General features: G+C 39.8%; 1 long non-coding RNA gene across 1 annotated transcript; it reads left to right on the forward strand.

Moving 5' to 3' along the window:
• Positions 1-1,702: 1,702 nt before the first annotated feature.
• On the forward strand, positions 1,703-8,669 carry LOC121082676. The gene is made up of 3 exons (XR_005826088.1): positions 1,703-4,593; positions 5,539-5,669; positions 8,558-8,669. It is a non-coding gene; the product is annotated as an uncharacterized LOC121082676 (long non-coding RNA).
• The last annotated feature ends 5,898 nt before the right edge of the window (positions 8,670-14,567 follow it).

Raw genomic sequence — 14,567 nt, forward strand, 5'->3', positions numbered from 1 at the left:
AAAGTCAAGTATTTAATCACCCAAAATCAGTGCAGGCTGTGGTGTTTGTTGTCATTCCCATGCTTCAAAAGATCACTTTGGAGAATCACTTGGCAAGGGCATGTTTATTCCTCCTTTAAATGCAGCTTTGCTTCTGCTATTTAAGGTTAGCCAGCACAGAACTGCATGCAGGAGAAAGTCAAAGGGGCTCCAGAAGTTAAGAAGGTGTTCATTGTAAGTACAGAGAGCACAGTTTGGAAAAGGACATCGCTAGTATCGGAATCCAGTACATTTGGAGAGATTTGCCAAAGTCTAATGTGATATGCTAATTTGTTCCTTTTTGATGACTGAGACACATTTTGATTTTTTAAGAAGGCTAGACAAGGAGGGGAAACATAGCCCTGTGAGCAAATGAAGGGTACCAAGCTGTGACTGGTATCATACATGGAATGAAGATTTCTTAATGGGAGCATTTTGGGGGAGTGAATGGGATGTCATTAAAGAAATACTTCATTTGTCATCATCTGGTTTTCTTCTAAAAATACCCTGCCTTCAAAGCTCTGAATGTTGGCAAAACTTTAAGGCCAAGGATGTAACTAGTAGTGTCTTACCTTTGGGCAAACCTCTTAAAATCTTTCTCTGACCTTTTTATAGTGATTGATTCAAGTTTTATTTGGGGTTTTGTTAGCAGATTTCATTACATTTTATCACCATGGATGGAGTGAATATAGTTAGTGTTGATAAAGAGCATATTAGAGCTTTTTGGTTGGTGTTGTTTATCTTTACCAAATTGTTTAGGCTTTCAAGTAATCGCTAAGCAATCTCTTAGCGAGACTTATTTCTATGATCCTGAAATAATTGATCTTTTATTACCATGTAGCTATGGAGGATTTGAAAATTAATCATTTCCATTCTGTTTGGACAGCAGAAGAAAGTCCCTGCAGTTAATAAGTGTTAACCTCCCCAAAGAAGGGTTTGCAGAGATGCAGAGGCAGTGCACAAGCCCTGGCCTTCAGCCCAGATGACTTCAGCAACTCACTGCCTTTTGTCTTTAAACATCATTTCTTTGAGATTTTTACTGCCGCTAGATTTTTCTTCCTTCTTTTTGAAAGGAAAAAGGCTAAATGATTAATTCTGCTTTCGCCATCAGATGTGAAAGTCTGCTTGGAACCCCCCTGTGCAGAATGGCAGCAGGAGAACAAGAAGTGCCTGGTTTGCGGCAGGAGGAACACGCCGTGCTGCTTCCACTCCCACCGCTCTCAGCCTCCCACAGCCCCTGCTACCGAGTCATTAGCAGGAAAGTCACTAAACTTTTTAGCATGTGAGTATGCCAAGATCCAATAGTTAGCCGCAGATAACGAACACGTTTAGATGAAACGGTACCCTTTCTGCTTCCTGTCCTTTCTTTACAGCCGCTTTCTTACTGCTACACACTCACGAAACTTGGGGGATGGTTATATGAAAATCGGTGAAAGCTTTTCTCTATTTCAGATACAGCAGGCTGAGATCTCACTGACATCTGTTTCCTTCTCCTCCATGCCAGCAAAAAAACAGCATGAGGACTTGTACTAGAAGGCAGTCCTTGAAGTCCAGCTAGAATCCTGTCTTTCTCGTATTAGTCATGGTTGTTCCTCAGAAGTACACAGGAAATAATATCATATTAATATAATAAATTCAGCTAAATTCATAAACAAATAGTAACTGTTTTCATCGTCCTGTGTGCTTATACAGTAGACTTGTTAAATATACAGTGTCTTGCTAAAGACACAAGCTTACCAGGTTGCCATTTCCTATACTTTTCTTTAATTCCCATTTCATTATTCAAACCTAGTAAATTCTGTTTAAGTAGAAGATAACTTACTTGAAAAAACAAACAAACAAACAAGGAAAAGCATCCAGTTCTGATTTAAAGAACAAAACTATGAAGAATCTATTCCTTCCCATTGTAAATCTCTTGCAATAGTTAGTATCTGAGTTAAAAGTACATATGCCTTCTTTTTGTCTGGCTACAGATTCCAGCCTTATGTTATCTTTATGCCCCAGACAAAGAGTTCTTTGGCACCTGGTGTTTTCCTCTTACAATTGTATGCCTGTATTCCAATCTTTAAATTGTTTAGAAGCTGAATGGATCCTTAGAGTCTAATCATTGTATGGCACTTTCTCCAGTTCCTGAGCAGGAGCTGAAGCTTTTTTGCAAACCTCCAGTTTTTCAGTAGACTGTGAAAAATGTGGACATCAAAAGTAAATACAATATTCCTGTATTAGTTTCACTCAAGCTGTATTAAAGGAAGAAACATCAGCTCCCAAGAAGGGAGCACTCCTCTGCCTCTAATGAATTGCATGTCCCTTGTGACTCTCAAATGGATAGGTTTCTCACCATTCCAGTTCTTCTACTGGTACACCTTCGTTCCTTGTTACACATACTCTGTGCATCAGTCAATAGCTGGTTTCAGTAAAACATATTTTGTTGAAGAAGCTGAGTTTCTATGATTCTATTAAGTTTTCAGGTAATTTGCATCACTTTGCAATTGTCCTGTCCATGTTGTACACCACTCCACCAGCCTTTGTGTCACCTGCAGATCTTGTCCGCCGTCATTTTGCACGGGCTGGACCCAATACTGCTTCCCGTGAAAGCACCTCCTTTTAATGATGACTTCTCAGTGACGGCTCCCTTGGAGGCCTACCAGGTAGCCATCGCTAATGCCATTTGGTGTGCATTCTGCTTGTACTATCAGAGTTATTTTAATTTATCGATTGCTTAGTTCAAGTAGCAAAACGGTTTGGCACCCAGGAGTCTTGAAAGCCTAAATCTCCTGTGGTGGAAGATAGCTGTAATGCTCAGACTCTGCCCTGCAGGCTGCACTGAGCCTAGAGCATCCCCTGCTGCTTCAAGCTCGGGATGGCACTCCTGGCCAAGGAGCCCAGGCAGAGAACTGCCGGTATCATTTCTGTTTATTTTGGTTGTTTCATGTGAGGCAGGCTTCTGCTCCTTAGGTTTTGCTCGTTCTTATACAGGGCGAAAAAAAAATCAAGTCTGAAACCGTCCTGGAAAAGGATTTTATGTTTTCTCACAGCAACTCAATTCTCTGTCTCAACTTCTACAGTCATTTTCTAAAAGCACCCTATGCAAAACAGGAGATGATAATGTATGAAATAGGCTACAAAATAAACACTTTAATTATATTTTATATCACAAAATATACTACCACCAGCCATGCCTATAATGTCCAGTTCAGAAAAATAATGGATGTCTCCTCTAAGGAGTAAATTTTCAAAAGTAACTTTTTCACATTTCATGATTCGAGAGGGTAGACAATGTTTAACTCACACTTATTTAAATCAGATACTTGATATTTATTCAGATGTAGCCTTCAGGATAGCATACATAACTGAAGTGTTTTAGCGGTTGCATTTTCCCAACAGAAGATGTTGAAGATCATGTAGGTGAGTAATCAATGCCATAAAATAGCTACTCTGTTTCCCTTATGACGGACAAATCCTCGTTCCTGTTTTCTTGCTTCCGGGTGCAGTGTGGTGCTTTATCACTGCTGAATGGTGAAATTCACTCCATTTCACTGAGCCACCACTGTGATATACATACCTAGTTCTTTCTTCCACTCTTCCTTCACTGTGTACACTCATGGTTTTGAGCAATGCCTGTACATTTACTACATGTACCCTCACAGTTTGCAGTGCAGGGCATTATTTCTACCTGTTATACATACAGAAAATAAGACATAGGTTGTCCCAAGGTGACAGAGGAAGGCATTGGCAAGGGCTGGCAAAAGCTGAGATGTCCTAAACTGGAGTCTAATGGTTAAACCATAAGGCCATCATTCTTCAAGCACTTCATCAGGTGTGCTTCTACTGGTGTTTTGTAGCAGCAGGGTTTAAATCGGTCTGCAGAGGTACCACGGTAGCCTCTTGATTGCATGGTTTAGTTGCTGTGTACTGAGTTGGGAGCCACAGAGCAGGTTTAGACATCCTCACCATCATCCCAACGGACTGGGGAGGTGAAAGTCACATTCTAAAGTCAGCTACTACCTGTGCCCTTAGTTCAGCTGGGAGGGACGGGGAGTGGAGGAACACTCAGGCTGACTTAATAATTTGCATCCTAAAATCTTTTGCTGCATGCAACAAGATGAGTATTATTTTCCCTATGACAATATCAAATCTATTTGTAGAATTGTCTTATAATTCCAGAATTTATTCAGTCTGTAATTGCCTAGTGATATTATTTCCCTGAAGATCATGAATATATTTTTTTACCAAGTACTTTCTGAAAATATAAACAAAGGTAGAGTTGCACGGCAAGGGCATCAGTCCTGCCGGAAAACATTAATAGCTTTAATGATGGAAATAGGGTAGGTCTGAGAGTTTGTAGTTACTGCTGTTTACAGGTCTGGGTGAGATACTGGTTTAAATGTGCATTTTGTGAATTATTAAGGTAGATGTGAGAGCAGTACACCAAAATTGCAATTTATTTATTACATGGAGGGTAGATAGAAGAAAATACACTGTAGGTTTAATGTTACCAACATTTTTTTATTCCCAGAGGAAAAGACATGTCAATGACTCTTCTGCAGTGTCTGCTGAGATACAAGACTTCCCAAGGTATGAAAGCGTGTTTCTAGTGCTGTCATTAAGATTTATCCATCCAATACCGTAACTGTGTCATATCATGATTCCTTAGTTTACCTTAAAGAAGCAAAGAAAAATATACTTTTTATTGTCTATCAGCTGTACTGCATTTACCCAACACTACTTTCACCGCAACACCTCAGCAGTGATATTTTAGCTATCTGCCATTCATTATAATCATGTTAGTTTTCTCCCAATTCACTCAGCCCTCCATCTCTCATTCTTTTCTAGAAATTTATGTGTCTTATTTGTCTTCACTTGCAATTTCAATTAATTTTCATTACAAGCAGTAATGCTTTTAATTTAATTTAATTTAAATGTAATTCTGGATCTGCACTGGTCCTGTAAGCATGTCAGGTTTTAAGCAATGCAGATATTTCCTGATCCGTAATATGCAATAAACAGGTTACCCTGCACAACTAGAGGGAAGATTAAGTCAATGCTTTTGTTAGCTAGTTGAAGCACAGGCTTTTGCTAAATTATCCAGAATGCCTTTGCCTGACCATCTGTTTCAAATGGAAATGAATCTTTGGCTTTAATTGTAAATCTCTTATGAATATTATTTTCCTTTTCTTTTCTAACCCAAGCTGCCCTTTTGGAGATTGCTGGAAATCTCCCTGTATTGTATGAAAGGTGGGTGGGATTACCAGAGTGGCTGATACTGTGATTTCATTTTTTTTATTAGCTTTCCTGTTAATGATTTTACCTCTATGCACTTGCTGCAAGTTGATACAAAAATCTGTGTTACCAAACTGTGTTTACAAATTTGCTACAAGGTATCATCTTATGAAGCGGGCTAAGTACAAACATGTTAAACCATATGGAAAATCCACCCCCATCTTGCTAAACTGTTCCAATGTTTAATTACCCAGATCATTAAAAGTGTGCACCCTCTTTCTCATGTTTTTTTTTTTCTAGTTCCTTGGTCTAGCCCTCAGATGATATGATTATTCTTTATGTGTTTCCCATGAAGGAGTGCATAGATTGAGACCAAACCCAAACCCCTCATACATCAGGTGCTGTTCTCCAACAAAGAATTACTCATCTTGGTAAGGGTTTGTCATTAAGTGCTTTGCAGATATTTTTTTTTTCTTTTTTTCCCAAAGAAAGGGTGAAGTCATTCTTTTTATTTTAAGTTAAATGGGGGGTGGTGAGGAGGAAGCAAGAGCTCTGGGCTGGGGTGTCAGGGCAGGTGTTGCTGTTGGCCAAGTCCTCTCTGGAGCTCTTTGCTTTCCTCATGTAAGGAGTGGGAAGGGGAATTCTCCTTCCCCTTCCTCTGGGAGAGCGGCTTCCTTTTCACTCGTGTTGTCAGCAAACCATTCTGCCTTTGGTTGCTTCTAGCTGGGTTGGCCAATGGGCCCTGCGCATCCAGCACATACTTTTCTCTTCCACCTACCCAGTCTGAATCACGGTACTGTCCTAACTTGCATCTTCTGTGGTGAGGGCAGCAATTCCTTTTTATGACCAAGAAAGAAAAGAAAAAACAAACCGAGTTATACTTCTTGGCACATTTTCCAGCTCCGCTAGAGAACTTGGCCCTTGCTAGTCAGCAAGACCTTGAGCAAGCAGAGGAATCTTCTTCCTGCCAAGCTGTCTTCCCGAGCAGAGGCCAACTTGTAGCAACGCAGTGCGGAGATGAGTCAGTGAAACATGGACTTGAGTAAGCACTGGTAACTGATCTTACAGAAAATTCTGCCGTGTCTCCAGAAACAGCTGCATTTATTTCTTCATCCAGGAACTGCTGAGGTGGGGGAGTATTTGAACACTCCTAATCGAAATGCTAGGGTAGGTGCTGGTTTTCTCCTCATCACTTGTAGCCCTTCAGCTCCCGTCCCTGCTCACCATCAGCTGTTGGTGCATGCCATCAGAACGCAGGCCTACACGTAGCACTGTTTATGAAAAAGAAAGAGTTTAGCTCATTCTCCTCAAAGGATTTCCAGTTTAGAAGGTTGCCACATTATCTTTTTATCTTCTTGAAGGTATTTTCTCTCCAGAATGACCAGAATAACTTTTATCAAAATATACTTTATTCAAATGGTTTCATAAAATACTTAAATTAAAAGCAATATTTAAGAAAAAAACAAGATTAAAAGAAATTAAAATGAGAGGTATTTCTTGTTCCATATAGTTAGCTTTCACTCTACAGAAACAGATCCAGACAAGGCATACATGATACCTGCATGAAATAATGACTTAATTTTTAGTAGGAGAGTTTCGCCACTCTTCCCTCGTGGTCAGTTAGACCCATTCTAAATGTATGTTTTGTGCCAGTATAATTTGTTGATGTCATTTTTCACCAGTAGAATTAAACCAGTACATCTCCATGATGCCTTCTACAGCGGTGTAAAGGTGTTTTATAGTAACATTGCAATAGGTTTTTTCGCCCTTCCACACAGAGTATAGATAGATATACCTATATGGGCTTCTTTTGACAGCATAGATATTCTCTTTGCTCTCACAGGGCACATTGCCTTTAAATTATGCTTGGTAGAAGGTGGAGAATCCTTCCTGCATCTTTGAAAGTGGTTGGCCATCACAACACTTCTCTATTACCTTTGAATTGTGTTGTGCTGCCAGCTTTGTCCTTTCACATGGTGATTTGTGCGGCACTTCTTTCTGTGCAGACCACCCAGACCTTGGATGCAGCGTCCTAGATTTTGTCCTCTTAGTGCTTGCTGCCACTGTTAAACCAGCCCGTGTTTTTTTTGCTGTATGATATTGCTCTGCTAAGTGCTTGTACAGAAAGTATATCTACACTAAAAGTTTCATACAGCTTTTAAAGGAGCCCTGAGGTTTAGCTCTTACTTTATAGAATGATGGAAGCAAATATCTTCACACTTCTCCCCCCCCCCCCCTTCTGTACTGTATTCAGTGAGTGAAAATGATTCACTATGATTCATTCTCATTCCCTCCCAAGCCATGTTCTTCCCTGAAAAGTACAATATTTCTTTTCATATTCTCCATGAATACTGTGGCTGCAACCTCTTTCTCCTGTGTTTTTTGTAAAGAAGTTTAGCAGCAGCTCCTGTAAAGAAGGATGATCTGAGGAGCATGAGAGAAAAGCTGGTATTATATCTAGAAGCAACTCTCTGCACCTCTTGGAGAGTAATATATCAGCTCTTGGTAAAAGGAAGAATGCTCTGAGAATTGTTCAGCTGGACCTTAACATTTCTGGCCTAGGAAATGCAGAATAATAGCATTAGGGAAGCAAGAGATGAAAGATACCTACAGACTCCTCTTCATTTCCCTTCAGATGAAGGCTATGGCTTTACGCATCCAGCCTCTGAAAAAAAAATAAAAAAATACATCAGCAACTGCATAGATATAATTGGCTTGTGTAAAGCAGGAAAGATGTTGATGCCTCATCCAGTTCTTCATCTCTGTTTGAATGAAGACCTCCAAACAACAAAAGCATTCCTCTGGAGTTTTACACCAGTAGATGACTGTTTAAAACACGATTCTCAATCACTGTCTGTGTGTCTGTTTAGTACAGTAAAAGATTTTTAGGCAATATAAGATAAACCAAGAGGCTTGCAAGCATTATCATATGACATTAGCAAAGTTACTCTCACAGCAACACAACAATTAAACCACCTGATCTGGAATTTGGGCACCTTTACTTTTCCATTCATGAGTTCTACTAAACCAATGGCTTCTGAGTGTTGATCACCAGCATTAGGCCCTCTCTGTACCAACGGTTCTCAGGAAATGAAGCATGGAATATTTGTTTCAGGTTCCAGCTGCTCTGCTTTGGGATGCAAGAAGTGTGCTCAGACTCATTAAGGCTGCAGGGTTTGGAAGCTGGTCCCGTGGTTACACCACAGACAATATTGCATGTGAGACCCAAGTGCTGTAATTCTTTGGCATGAAGCACAGCGCATGCAAGGGTTCAGCAGCAGCTCCAGAGCTGACTCTAACACGTCTCCTTGTTTTTCAGCTGCTGACGAAAAGGTGCTTTTTCAAAAAAAAGGTCAGAACTTAAAACAGATGTCCTCAGGCTGAAGACGGAAATATTTCACATGTGAGCAGTTGCACACACGCAGCATGGAGGCTGCTTCGGTAGGTTTCTCAAGAGCCCAGCAACCCTTCACAGGTCATGGGGAGCAGAGCTGCCTGGCTGGTTTCTGCCTTGAGTTTTGGGGGTAAAGCATGATATGGAGCTTGGTGTTGAATTCTTAAGCACATAGAGGATAAAGTCCTACAGGACTAAATTTGCCCAGGCTATGAGGGGACAGTACTTTTTAAAAACATGGATAAGCCAGCTATACTACAATGTCCCTTCGATTGCTTCTGTCTGTAAGCAGAGATCCAGAGGCTATTTGAAATCCATGAACAGTATGCCCAGGGACTCCTTGTCTGAGAGGTCAAGTTGCAGTTGCCAGTAAATAGCAGATAAAGTAGAAGCAACTTCTGTGCCACTGTTGATGGGTGGCGGGGAAATCAAAAGGAAATTTTAAGTAGGAAATGATTAGTTGGTGAAGGGAGGGAAAAAGAAGGAATCTTTTCCTTTAAGCTTGCTCATTTCTTGAATTTAAGACCACTAACCTGAAATACTGTATTCCTTTTTCACTCTGCTTCTCGTTTGCTTTAGCGTTGCTTTCACCTAGAGTGTGAAATTCCAAGTCACTGTGAAAAAGCTGCCTTAGGAATATTCTTGGCAATACTGCAAGCAGAAAGTACAGGAAACCTCGCAAGAGAGTTTGTTCCAGCAACACTGCCATCCACGTTTCCCAGCTGCAAGGACATTGAAAGCAAATCTAAACACCGTCCTTTCCCTCCCAAAGAACCTCGCTAAGGTAGAAATACCTGGGACCGGAAAAGTGTAAGTAAGTTATGCCACAATCACAACCCACTGAAATAAAGGGAAAAACAATTAATCTATGAGAAAAGTTTCACAAATCAAAAAGGGGGCAAGATAGTATAACCCAGTTGCTGCATGACAGGCTGGCTACCAGACAGAGACGGAAAGCAAAGGGGAAAGATTATTAATGGCAAGCATTTCTCTGCTGTTCCTTGTAGACACATCTGGCAAACACTTGTAAGTGCAGAAGAGCCAGTGCAGGGCTGATGTTGGAAAAAGGAAGGTAGCGCTGTCTCTCCCGTTTGCCACCAGTGCCGTTTGGTACCACCACATCGGATCTAACAGGCCTGTCACGTTCTTTTAGGACATGCTTCTGGTAACTTTCTGAAAGCATACTTAAGTAAAGAAGGAGAGTGTACACATTTATGGGGGAGTTAACCTTTCCAATGCTCTTAAACATAGCCTAATTTAGCTGCTAAGCTTTACTGCACAGGTGTATTGGCTTCATCAGTGAACGAAGTGAAGTCTATTACTGGTACAAGATCTTAAATATCATCTTAAGCTCTGTGTTCCATCTAAAAAGTCTGTGAGATGGGGTTGGGGGGTCCTGACTACCATACTTGGACCAGATTATTCCTCCAGAGGAGACACAGTGGAGGAAGACATAAGGCTGCATTGTGAAGACCTGACTGCCTCTTAGAGAGGCCAAGCCTTGTTGACTTTGCCATTAAAATACAGAGGCCTTCAGTGCTGGAACTGTATAAGAATTTAAAGGGAATAAATGTGACTCAGAACTTTATTAGCTGATTTCACCCTGTGTTGAAGTGCTGTCTTCCTTGAATGACACAAACTCAGCTTGGCTCCTATATACTGTGCTACAGTGTTCAAAGCTCCTTGGGGTGCCCCTGAAGGGAAGGTAATGTAGCCAAAGATATACTGAGAAGTACACTGGCATAATTGCTCTTCTGTGTGGTTTTAATCTCAGTTTTGCTTCAAGTTTGCAATATAACCAACATGAAGTTCATGACTTTTAGAATTATTTTAGTTTTAGGCCATAGATATGTTATTTATTTATTGGTACTATTGAATTTTCTCAATTCTTTATTAGAACTGACAGATTTCTTTTTCTAATCCTGGCAATGGTAACAACTGCATAACCCTGAAGTTGCTATTTAACCCATTCGTGTTCATTTAGGAAGAATCATCAGAGAGGTCTCCTGCAGTTCAAGAAAATATGGATATAGCAGTGTGATTGTGTCTGTGTGTCAACAGCGGGGCATATCAGAAAATAGTTTATCAGCAATTTTTAGGCAGAAGTCTGATTTACTGTTTTCTAATGTATAATATTGGAATAATACTGATTTCACTAGGCAAGTTAAGTGCTAAGTAAAACTTCTGTGAAACTGCAATTATTTGGCTCAATAAATTACAGTGCTCTACTTCTAGCCAGAAAAATGCAATAAATGGTCAAATGCTAGGCTGGTGAATTTATTGTAAGTAAAGTGTACTCTCTTAAGTAAGAATGACTGTGGATGGGCTAAAGTCTAACTGGCACAGGGTTCAGGAATTAAAAGCTGGCCTCAGCAGTAAGAATAAATCATGTATAGAAATGTAATTTTGATACAGTTCTGTTCCAGCTTTTGAGGTTACATCACTGACTCCAAAAAGGCATCCTGGAGCCTGTCCTTATTGTGTGATGCCTCAGCTCCAGTTCAATGCAGACAGAAGCTAACAGCATTTAATTATAGCTACATCAAAGGCTTGTGTCAAACAGTATGGGTAAGTCAAAATAGAATAAAAGTCAACTAATAGGCTTCTGAGACAACATTTCCCAATATATTAAACCCGAGAAAATATCTGCATATATTCTTAAGGTATTACAGTAATAGGAGATACAATTTTCTTGCAACAAATTACTTTCAAACAGAAAACAGTAATCATGTAGAAGGGGAAAGCATTAACAAATACTTGATTGCACTAAATAATCCTCTTAAAAAATTTTCCTGATTGTCATGACCTTTTCTTTTTCTCACTTAGCTTGTTATGAGTTACTAGTTGATCTGGGTGTAAAAACAACAACAAAAAAAGCACCAATTTTTTCAGAATGACTTCAGTAAAAAGAGATGACAGTTAGAAGTTAGCTATGCTAGAACAACAGCATTCATTATTAAGGAAATAATACGTAGCAAACTATATAGAGCACTGAGGAAAACACTGGGAAGCGGGACTATATGTTTTTTCCTGTAATATTATCTTCCCAAAAAAAGTCACACACACATACCACGTTTGCAGTAAAATTGACACATGGAAAAAAGGGTCCTGTAAAAATTTCATCATTCAAAGAAAATTATTTCTTGTGCGCTGTCTGCACACACACACGCAAACCACCAGCAGTCAACTTTTGTTGTTAATAGTAGCTTTCCTTACACTTTTTTAAATAAATAAGTATGAAATCTTTGAATTATGCTATATTGGTCAAACTGTTACAAAAAGGAAGGAATATTCTGTGTAGTTATATTTTACATAACTGAACTGATATGGCAACAAAAACAGATCTGTGTGTTAGGGTAAAAATTAAACACGCGGTGTCTTTATGCCCTTCTCTTACTCATTTAACTTCAAATTCTGTTCTTTCTGCTGTAGTATCTGTGCCAGCTGCTTCAGGACTAGGTGCAAGAACCTACCCACAGCTTCCCACTCTGGCCCTTGCTGTAGTTTGCAACAGTTACATACTGGTCTAAATCACTGTACATGGCATTTAATATGATAAAAACTCCATAATCCTGATGGCTTTATAAATGTCTAGTCCCTCCTTGTGAGTTTTGCTAAGCTGTTTGCTAAGCTCCTGGTAGTGCTGAGTTCCACAGTTTCATTCCTTTGGAGAGGTATGTTTGTGTCAGTCCTGCTTTTCACACCCTGAATTGAACTGAATATCCTCTTGGTCCTGGGCAGTGAGGTGCAGAGGCAGAAGCTTCCGAGTCACCTTCTTTATTTGATTTACCTGAACATGTGCATCTTGTGAATTTCTCAGAGCCTCCATCTTTTCTGTCCTTGGTCATACCAGAGGTTTTATAGCCCCTTAATCACTTTTGTTCTCTTAATCCTCCTGCTTCTGCAGCACACGTCATGATGCGAGGTAGCAAGTGCTGCAGAGTGGCTGCAGACAGCTGTGGTGTTGCTTCATATGAAGGAATCACAACTTTTGTCTCACTCGCTTATTTCTCACGTATCCTATCATCTTACTAATGCTTTTTTCACAGCTGCACATTTTTCAGAGACTTCAGTAAAGTTTCTTGTGAAGTATGAGAAATGGTTAACTGATTGGAAAAAGCTGTATTTTACTAAATATATTCAATATAAAAGAGAATAAATAACCTTTTTTAACTCCCAGAGTGGTTTTAACATTGCAAAGAGGAAATGTACACCTCCATCTTTTGAGAAGGTTTTACTTTTTTTTTCTTCCTTTGTTTTCCTTGTATGTAAAATAAATCATCCATGCAGAAAATGAACGGTAATGGTGTAAATACTGAAAACTCTTAATCATACAATAGGCAGTGGAAGGAGAGAACTATCTGGAGGTAGAGGGTACCCTCAGGACTTATTACATGTATCTAGATTATTTACTTCTGTTTTAAGAAACCACTTGAGTGTCATTTTAGGTCACTTTATATTGATGTAACTGTCATACTTGATTTGTGTACATACTCTCATGTTAGCAATTGTACAAAATTACAGAGGTGAAAAAGATGCCTGACCATTTATTTATAACTACAGGAAAGGTTTGTTATATATCATTTATATCGCTGTGACTTTGAAACCAATTAGAAGATGCTGATGAGACAAGTGTCAGACCTGAGCAAGCTGTATGTCCTGTTAATGTTGGTTGCCACCTATTAATGTTGGTTGCCAACTGTGACTGCCCACTTCAGGTCTAAACCAAAGGCTTGGCGAATGCGGGAGTAAAGAGGATCCAGGTACAACATGGAAACAGCATCTTAATGCAGCAAAAGCTCTAGGCAGCGAGGCGGGATTTGGTATTATTAAGTGCAATGGCCAAGAGGATGAGTTGTAATTGGCAAAATTACCAAGTATTCATATCCACCACATACGGTATATGTATTCTAACATTGTTTTCATGTTGCATCTAATCAAGTGGGGTTCTTTCCTGGGAAGGTGTGGGAGTCGTAAGTTGGGAGTGGCAATGGATTTCAACGGAGTCACTCATTCTTAGTAGGAGAAGTGTTTGGGAAAAAATGGCCTATGCAGCTGAAATACTGAGAAATTTCTAGGCAGGTGAGGTAGAGGCACTCATGAGATTGTAAACTCTGGTTCTGCATTACTAACCTGCTGTGAGACCTCTCTTTAATAGGTACGCTGGGCTCAAAATGCAGTTTTACATCTTGGAAAGATGACATTCTGCTTTCCTGCAGCAATGCCTTAGCGCTACGCAGGAGCAGGCTCTTCCTGCTGGCTTAGAGAGCCCTTTTACCTACTGCAAACATGAAACCCCTCTGAAATCAACAGAGCTACAAACGACTTCTGCAGGCGCTGGAGTAGGTACTAAACACCGCGGTTTGACAGGGTTACCCATGGCGCTTCCACAAAGACTGCACAGGCATCTCTTCAGTTTTGCTGAGAACTCTTTATCTATGAAAACTTCCACAATCTCCATTGTTGCTCAGAAAGCCTCAGCAAAGACTAGTAAAACTAGTGTTTTTTCATAACTTGGCTGGAATCATCGTAATGACTCCCAGCATGCAATAATATTTTCCCCTTGGAGTTTGGAGAGTAAGAGTTAAGAGAGCTCAAATCCTTTATTATTCTGGGCAGCTGTAAAGGAAAGTATTTTGCATTTGGTCAGGAGAAATTACTTGAGCATATATTTTAAATTGAAAGCGTTCACAGAACCGAACTGATCTAAATGGAAATTATCATGGTTGTTCACAAGCTTTAAAATTTCCTTTAATTTGATCAAGGAAGAAGTGAAATTATTACTATATAAAAAAAAGTGTAACAACACTCCCCCCTTTCTGCTATATTTGCACTTTTTTAGGAAACTTATTATTGTGCTTTTTATTTCTAGAAAGTGAACCAAACCCTTGTTTAATGCATGTAGTGATCCAAATATTGCAACTGCAACGTTTTC

The sequence above is a fragment of the Falco naumanni genome, chromosome 1, assembly GCF_017639655.2.
Source record: "Falco naumanni isolate bFalNau1 chromosome 1, bFalNau1.pat, whole genome shotgun sequence".
In the NCBI taxonomy this organism is placed as follows: Eukaryota; Metazoa; Chordata; class Aves; order Falconiformes; family Falconidae; genus Falco; species Falco naumanni.